Raw genomic sequence first — 10,086 nt, forward strand, 5'->3', positions numbered from 1 at the left:
CCCTTTTTTAACACGTGAACCTGATTTTTCTCATCCGTAGTTCAGTTTGCGTTGTATAACATCTCCTGTTCTCCCTCCCTATATGGTGTCACCATTGGAAGCCTTGACTTGACGCGAACTAACCCCGCACCTCCTTCTCGTATTCTGAGTGACAGAGCTCTTCTCTGGGCGAACACCAGATTCATAATAATAATTGTTGTATCTTACACTCACGAACAGAGACGTCATTTCGTTTATAACTTAACTTTATATAAGTAAGAGCAACACAACACCAGAGGTGGGTAGTAACGAATTACATTTACTTCGTTACATTTACTTGAGTACATTTTTCGGGTAACTAGTACTTTTAGAGTAAATTTAAGGATGGGTACTTTTACTCTTACTCAAGTACATTTCTAGTGAAAAAACTGTACTTTTACTTCGCTACATTCGGCGGCGTTACTGCGCTACTGTCAAATGGTAATAATTAATGAATATATATATTTTTTTAAAGTTTATAGGGCGTGTTCGAAAGTTGCGCGAAACAGGCTGCGTCACCCTTTAGCGCGCGACCGCGCGGTCACCCTTTAGCGCGCGCGCAACCGCGCGGCCGCGTAGATGATAGGAGAAGCAGATGAGGGCGCGTGTGCGAGATATCGGAGGCAGATCATGCGAGGGGGCTTCAAGTTCGGTCTATGTTTTCACTCCAAGAGGTCAAAAAGAATAGTTTCATAATGCGATGCATGCTTTGTTCAATAAACGAGCTGACATCTCAGCCTACAGGAATTCAAGATCCAGCCTGAAGTAAGTGTCACAGTATTGTCTATTTGAACACTATTAATGGTCATTTCACACACTGTCCGAGTTTTTTTGCCATATGCACTCTTGTGCAATGATTACAAATCCTAATGTAAGTTAAACCATACAAACAGCACGTTCACATCTGCCAATTCCATATCATTTCCCCACAACTAAACAAACTTAACAGCATAATGTAATGACTGCATTTATACACAAATCCGGACACCTCACTAATGTGTAGAAAATACATTCAAATAAAAACGGGATTGTATTTTATTTAAATCCTTCCTAAAGAATGAATAAATAAAAATAAAAGAATAAAGATTGATTTGAAAGAAACATGCATTATATATAAATGTAGAGATGATTTGCAAAAACAGATAAGTTCCATATGAAATTCTAAAATGATCATTTTTATTAAGCTCCTGTTTATGTTCAGTAATTGCACTTTAATGGCAATGAAAATAACCTATTCATATAAAAATATGATAACAAACAGACACACACGTTCTTATTTGTTTACTGTTTGCATGTTTAAAGGCAGACGCTGACAAGTTTGTGTTGTGAACATGAAAATAAATATAGAGTTAACCGTCAGAAAAACATCTGTGTGTGTGTGTGTTTGAGATTTTTTCTCAAATGACACGTTATGTGATGTTAATGTACCCATTGCAGGACTGAGAGACGCTGATTTACTTGTATATAAGCAGAACAATGAGAGTTTTACGGAAAGGTTTGTGAAAACCCTCCAAGTAATCTGAAATTCAGTGCTTTTGCGCTACTTCTCTATCAGATCGGAAGTAACGAGTAACTAACTACTTGAGTAGTTTTTTCATCTAATACTTTTTTACTCTTACTCAAGTAAATAATTAGATTGATACTTTTACTTTTACTTGAGTACATTTTTGTATGAGTACTTGTACTTTTACTTGAGTACAGATTTTGGGTACTCTACCCACCTCTGCACAACACAGACACGCACAGCTCATGCAGCATCTAACATACACACTGTGTACTTCTTTGCTAGTGCATGACATACTCATACATACACCGGGTCCGCCACTGACCTCTACTGGTCATTCTTAGTTATAACATATAACATCCTTCCCCCGTTAACTTGAAAACATCCACATAAATAATTCCAAACATATATATTTATAGATAGATATGTATTATAAACAACATTAACATAACTTTATGACACATCTCAACACCTTGAAATGCTTGAAAATGCTTTCATGTTTTCATTTATCAGTGTTATGATTTCACAAAGTCTTTGAGATCTCTTACTTGGGGTCTTACACATCCTGTTTGTGAACTCCCAGGCTGCTTTGTCTGTTCAGTATCAACCAACTCTGGTTCTGTAATTATTGGTTCTGGGTCTATGGCATCAGAATGTACAGTTTTTCTAACAGCTCTTGTGGTTGATCCAGAAATATCAGCTTGGGAAACAATTTCAGAATTTGAAACCTCTTCCTGTTGCCGACTGAACAACTGGTGGACATGACGACGTACCACTTGAGCGTTTTCCAGACTCACTCTGTATGATACAGGTCCTGTGATCTCTGTAATTTCTCTGTGCACTAGGGTTGTGCCGATAGACGATAGTATCGTGTATCGATGATCTCCAGACATATCGCCAATGGTAGGCTTTCATGGCGATAGTCATGACGATAGTTGGCGAATGGTTGTTATTATTATCATCATCATCGTTTTATATTAACATCCACATTGCATGCTTTTCCTCGCATGAGAGTTGGTGGGCTTCACTTTAAGCAGAGAGCTTGTAGAGAGAGGATTTATTACCTGCACTTAATGTGCGCGTCTTGGACTCCTTCTAGCACTAAATCCATCGTGTCATGAGCGGCTGCGCTTCTCTCAGTCTCACGTGCACGCACTCTCGCCTCTGTCCGAAGTCTAAACATAAACTAAAGTAGTAATCCTTGTGTATTTGTTCAGTTTAATGAATTTCATGCGAGCTGAGGCAAACTTTCCTTTTTTTTTTTTTAATATGACTCACTGCATATTGGCGCTTCTCTCACAATTGCGTATGTACAGAAAGCTTCACTCTGTTTGAAGTCAGATCAATAGGTATTATTCCCGTTTATGATTAAACATTTCAAGGAGTTGTAGCAACACCATCCCTCGTGTTTAAAATATGATTCTGTTTAAAATGTGATCGCGTTCCACTGGACCGTTGTGTTTAAAAAGGCACATCTGAGAGCACCACTGCTTGACACGTGTAGCCTTCTGCAACAGCACCAAACAAATGCATTGAATTGTTGCAGATGCATGTTTTTTACAGTTATTAAGTAATCATGGTTAGGGTTTTATGACGCGCTCGCATTAATGGCATTAGTTTTAAGAACGTTGCGGTCATGACGGTGTTGCTCTTGTTCTTTTTTGTCCACCAATCAAGTGACTTGTTATAATGAGTAAAAAATTAAGAAATAAAATAATTAGTAAACTACTGCCCCGGCCCCCGATACTATCGTGTATCGCTGATCTCACAGGCTGACGATAGGACGATCTCAAAATGGGGCATATCGCCCAACACTACTGTGCACCCATTTTGATGTATTCTGTCGAGTGTGCATCTCAACTTTCTGTCCATCATCAATTCTGCAGGTGATAAACCTGTTGTAGACTGAGGTGTTATTCGATAACTGAACAATGCCCGATGTGCCTTGGTCTCAATGGTTTCCCTTGAGCTTTTTTTAAAAGTTCCTTGAGAGTCTGTACAGCTCGCTCAGCCAAGCCATTTGATGACAGATGATACGGAGCAGCAGTCACATGTGTTATGCCGTTTCTGGACATGAATTCTTTACATGCCTCACTCATGAAACACTGAGCATTGTCTGACACCATGACTTCAGGAATGCCATGCACACTGAAACTATTCCTCAGGCACTCGAGAGTGACAGCTGTCGTTGCTTAATATAGGGGGTATGTGTCACAGGTCGGAGCAGACCCAGATGCTAACGAGTCACGCCCCTTCCTAGTTTCCACCTCGAGGAGGTCCCAAAGCCATCCCAATGACCAGACACACAGAGTATAGGTAAATTAAAACAAACTTTATTAAATTAATTAAAATGATTTTCGGGGAAGGGAAAAGGGCAGTTTAAAACAATGTTCTTTCTGGCCTCCAGGTAGGGCTTCTTCGTCGAGAGAGAGGGTACGGGGCTCCTTCACTGTTCCTTCTTGAACCTGTGGCGCCCTCCGCTTCTCCTGGAGGCAGAATTTTAAAAAGAAGAGGCTTCAGTTACGTGTAGGACCACTCCACGTGGCCTTGCTAGGAACTCTCCTGGCGATCCACTTTGCTGTCCTGAAACTTGGCACAATGCACACAAGGTAAGTAGTAGGTGAGAAGCTGGACCTTACTCCGCTCTTTTAGCCGACTTGCAGCTGGGGACACAAGACACACTCCACGGCCGACGGGGTTTCTTTTCCTCCTAAAGGGGCTGGTAGCAATAACTACGGTAAGTGCTTCTCAGGTAACTGGGCTCGTAGTTCCCTCCGTTTAAAGGTTCGTAACTGCAACAATGAAATGACACTTTACTGATGACTGTAACCTTTCTCTCTTACAGGTGGCTGGTAGCAGTGGATACGGTAGGTACTTCTCAGGTAACTGGGCTCGTAGTTTCCTCCTTTAGAAGGTTCGTGGCTGTAACACAGAATGACACTTTACGGTTAACTGTAACCTTTCTCTCTCTCTCTTACAGGTGACTGGTAGCAGTGGATACGGTAGGTACTTCTCAGGTAACTGGGCTCGTAGTTTCCTCCTTTAGAAGGTTCGTGGCTGTAACACAGAATGACAGTTTTCGGTTAACTATAACCTTTCTCTCTCCTACAGGTGGCTGGTAGCAGTGGATACGGTAGGTACTTCTCAGGTAACTGGGTTTGTAGTTTCCTCCTTTAGAAGGTTCGTGGCTGTAACACAGAATGGTAAGTATAACACAGGTGGCAGGAAACCTGCACCCCTGACTCTTCAGGGTCTCGATCCTCGGACGCTTCAACCTCAAATGTTGCTCGTGGGCGGTGGCTTGTGGTGGACTAATATGTACACAATAGATGAAATTACTCACAGACCTTTCGTGGTAAGACGTCTTCACGTGGGCCTTCCTCCAAGGCCTCTGATACTACAGGGGAACTCAGCACTGTCACCGTCGAGCCGAACACTTCCCTCTCCTCTCTTCTACATATGATTTTCAGAGATCTAGACAGGGGCGCACCTTTGAAGAGGCTCCGCAACAGGCAAGTTACTCTGCACCGTGCTTAGACAGCAATGCAACTTTCTTCACACATGAACAAACACTTTGGAACTCTACTCACATACGGTCTGGATTTCCTGTATGATTTACCACCACCTCCACAGAGCCACGACGATTTCCAAGACTAGAGGTTTGGACGTCACACCTGTCTTCACACGGTGTCGCTGGACAGCATATAATTGTAAAGCACTTCACCAGCCTCACGGCGTATTTTCTTTTCCCACAGCTAACTCCAACCTATAATGGCTTCTGACGACAAATACACAATATTCCACTGCAATACATCAAGTGTACACACATTCAGCAAAGTCAAGACTCACCCACGGCACTCCACACACTTTAAGTGAATAGATAAGGTCAGGCCATGGTCTTCCTGGAGCTGGGCTGGGGACCTATGGGGCGTTGTAATGGTGAAGGACCAATGGTTAAACGTAGCTGTTGCGACTGCTTTTCCTCCTGATATTTATGTGCTTCCCGGGTCAGCCAACGTATCGACTGCACCACCAAAATACACAACAACTAACCTTGGGTTTCCATGTTCTCTTTATACGCCTTCGCTTCCTCTCATCCTCCAATTCCAGATCGCCGCATTTATTTCCCACACCTGCATTTGATCGGCTTGATTTCACTCGTGGTGCTTTCCCGGAAGTTCCGGTGTTCCCGCTTATCCCTCCGGGCGGAAACAATCTTCTAAATTTTTGGTTCCGCCCCATCTAATCGTCACCATGTGACATATGCATCTACCCACTTAGAATGTGCATACATTTTACCCATAAAGGGGCCTGCATAATCCATATGCACACGTCTCCAGGGCTTCCTTGGCCACTCCCACGGATAAAGTGGTGCACACACAGGAGCTTTTCTCTATTCCTGGCATATTTTGCAGCTTTTTACTTTAGATTCCATGTCCGCATCCAGGTTAGGCCACCACATGTAGCTCCTCGCCAGGCCTTTCATCCTTGACATCCCTGGATGACACTGATGCAGTTGGTCTAACATCACTGAATGTCCTTTCTCAGGAATGATAAGCCGTGCTCCCCACAGTACACAACCATCTTGCACACTAAGCTCCTGCTGTCTTTTCTTATAAGGTGCAAAATCAGGTAAATCACTGTGATCAGGCCACCCTTTCAATACATACTCACGAACTCTAGAAAAGACAGGATCTCGGGCAGTCCCGTACTAGATTTGTTCTGACGTTGTAATTGAGCTCACCTCTTTTTCCAGCATGAAAACTTGCACCTGCTTGCTTAGTTTCTCATGGTTTTCTGGAAGGGGAAATCGTCTGAGAGCAGCCACATTTCCATTGTCTTTTCCAGCTCTGTTTGAAATCACATATTCAAAAGCACCTAACAGCATGGCCCATCTCATTATTCGTTGTGAGGCCATTTGTGGCACCGTTCTGAGCTCATTTAAGAGACTGATTAGAGGCTTATGATCTGTACAAATTACAAATTTGTGCCCATACAAGTACTTATGGAACCTTTTGACTCCAAACACTACTGCAAGTCCCTCTTTATCGATCTGTGAGAAGTTTTTTTCAGCCTTTGAAAGTGTTCGTGAGACAAACCCTATGGGTCGTTCTGTTCCATCTGGCATCCGGTGTGCCAACACCGCTCCTACTCCAAATGGTGAAGCATCACAGGCAAGTATCAGTTCTTATTGTGCATCAAAGTGTACCAAAACTGGATTTGACTGCAGTAACTCTTTAGATTGCTGAAAAGCTGTTTCTTGTTCCTCTTTCCAACACCAGGTGACATCTTTCTTTAACAGTTTGTGCAGAGGTGCTAGAAGTGTTGAGAGATTTGGCAGGAAACGGTTATATTAATTCAACAGTCCCAGCTCTGTTACTGAAGTTAGTGTTTGTGCATCTTTAACTGCCTGCACTTTTTCAGGGACAGGATGAATCCCTGTGGCATCCACTCTATGTCCAAGAAATGTGATTTCCTTTTCCATGAAGTTGCACTTTCCCCGTTTTAACCTCAGACCGGCCTCCTCCAGCCGATGCAACACTTGGTCTAACGTCCTCAAATGCTCCACATCGTCCTTCCCAGTAAGCAGAATATCGTTTATGTATACCACGACTTTAGGAATGTCTTTTAGTATGGCTTCCATGGTCCTCTGGAAGGTGGCTGGGCTTGAGTTGACACCAAAAGGTAATCTGGTGTAGGTAAACAGACCTTTGTGAGTATTTACTGTCACATACTGTTTTGACTCTTCATCCAAAACAATTTGCTGATATGCATGACTCATATCTAATTTGCTAAATTTGTCTCCTCCTGACAAATCTCCACACAATCTCACTGAACCATCTGGTTTTAATACTGAAACTACTGGAGCTGCCCAGTCTGAAAATTTCACAAGCACTATTTAGGGATGGGCATTTATCTCATTTTTTCATTTCGATTAATCCATAGATCTGAAGAACGAGTATTCGATTAATTGGGGGCGGGTCAATCAAAGGGGCGTGGCGTATACGTCATGGTGAAAATATTTTTTTATTAAAAACACTCAAATAAATCTTAATTTTGAAGAAACTATGACAGTACAATGAACACATACTTGATTCTTAATTAATTAAATGTTTTTAACAGAAACCTCTAACAGGAAAATCTGATGAAGTGAAACTAAAGGGTTAACAAACACAAACTGAATCGCTTTCTATATGACGCACTCTACATGATATTAAGCCTTTATACAACATAACGGGATTATACAACATTTATCTGCACAAAATGCAAGACTTCAACTAAGTTTTCAACTAAGTTATGTACAGAAAGTTTAACTCCCATTGTGGATGTGCAAAATAAACTGCGCTTTTAAACACGTCCAGTCAAAGCACAAGCTTCAAAACATTAAGCAGCTTTAAGTCTTTTGCTATCATTTTAGCGATTAGCTGTGTCGTGTCGTCCCCTTACCTGTTCTCAGGCAAGATATAATGTTAATGCTCGTATGGCTCTCTGGTATCTCTTGACATTTGATGTTTAAATATAAGATGATAACCAATGAACTTTTGACGGCTCTGTACATTTTGCACCTGACAGACTGTATTTCCAAAAATCACGGCATCCTTTTAAACCATGTGTGAGGTGTGGCCGGCTTCACGGGATCAGCGGGTTGCCGCGCATTTCGCGGATCGGTGGGTTGCTGCGTGGTCGGTGCGCAGAATTATCTGTTTGTTTTTGAATCATGCATGGTAATGTTATGTCATACGCGCCGGTCTGTGTAGCTCAACACGACTTCAAACATGCATCTTCAGACCCAGTCTTTACTACCACAGGCGCTTTGAACGCTAACCAGACATCCGTATGCCGCCATAATCACAATAAATAAATAAACAAACCCACATAATCATCGTTTTCGTGATCGATCATCGATGCCACGTTCGATTACTCAAGCAATCGAGTACTCGTGCCCATCCCTAGCACTATTATGTTTTAATTTATCAGGCGATCCAGCTCGACTTCAACCTTTTCTTTCATTGCAAACGGCAACGACCTTGGCTTGAAAAAGCGAGGTTTTGCCTCACTGGATACATTAATCTTTGCCTTGGTTCCTTTTAGTGTTCCCAGTTCCTCTTTGAAAACTGTTTCATGTGCCTTCAGAATGTCATGTAACCTCTTAGAACTGCTTTCTATTTTGTTGATGTTCTCCCAGCTGAGTTTTAACTCTGTGAGCCATGCTCGTCCCAGCAGATTTGGTCCTGCTCCAGCCACCAAGATTGCCATTAGTTCTTTGGTAATACCTTTGTATTTTACTTACGCCTACTTCCATGTGTGAAAACGGCAGGTGCCTCAAACACACGTTCCCAATACATGTGAACGAGGCGCCTGTCATTCAGTGCTCCTATGCCGAGTTCAGACTACACGATTTTAGCCTTGATTTTGACTCGCCAACCAGTTTTGAGAAGTCACAGACAAATGTTCAAAATCGCAGGCAAATCTGTGACTTAAAATAACATCGGTGATGACCTACGGCCAATGAGAGAGCAACATACAGAGCAGCTGGAAGTTCGGGGAGGAGTCTCCCCAACCATTTCCTTCTCCGTTATCTTTTTTCTTAATTTTTTTGCTGCAAATGAGCGCAGATGCAATTGGTATGGCAAGCTTCTTGCAGGCTACCATTTTTTTTATAGTAATCCCAGTCACATGTGAGATCATCCGTCTTGCACATGTGACCTTGTGTTGACCGGGAAAAAGTTGCAAAATTGTTGGCGATTTTTCCTATGGTAAAGTCATAAGGTGTGAAACCCCCGTCACTGATCCATCCTGCAGTGTCAACACAGCAGCGACTGAATGCTACCCCAGATAGTCATGCAGTGTGAAATGATTGTGATGTGACCCGACTAGTTTAAAAATTGTGCAGTCTGAACTCGGCATTAGCCTGGTGCTGCTGTTGGTTAAAACAATAAAACATTTATAATGTAATGCATTTTCCTTACATTTTATAGTCTAACAAACAGAGAACATGAAAGGTGATTTGGATGTTAAAGGTTGTTTTTTCCAAAATCAATTCAGCCAATAATGGTGCTTCTATGGCATTGTGAAGCATCTTTTTTTCATTTAAACCATGGTTTTCAAAAGGGCAGGGTTGATCAGGTTTAGCTGCATGGTCTTGGAGTCAAGTAATACCAGCACACTGGCTAGTGTAAGATCTTTATCTTGGATTATATCTTAGAACTATGCTATTTAAATTCCATATTTTAACATTGCTGTGGTACTGCAACATTATTTAGTGTAGATGAGCTATTTCTTTATTTACCAAGACATCATGACACAACAGCATAACTCATGATACTGAAAATGATATTTGTCAGTGTGCAGAGTCAGGCTTGGCTTAAAAGACTGACTTTGGCATTTTCATGCGTCGCTGGTTGAGTGAATCACTGAGCGGTGCTTATAAAACAAGAGCTCCAACTTCAGGAAACATTTACACTGCTTTACTGAGCTGTTATAATATCACATTTAGCACTGAGACAGACTGCAACAGCACGGAGAACTGGACATTTATATGGTTCACCTGACAAACTCATACA

The sequence above is a fragment of the Misgurnus anguillicaudatus genome, chromosome 13 (genome assembly GCF_027580225.2).
Source record: "Misgurnus anguillicaudatus chromosome 13, ASM2758022v2, whole genome shotgun sequence".
In the NCBI taxonomy this organism is placed as follows: Eukaryota; Metazoa; Chordata; class Actinopteri; order Cypriniformes; family Cobitidae; genus Misgurnus; species Misgurnus anguillicaudatus.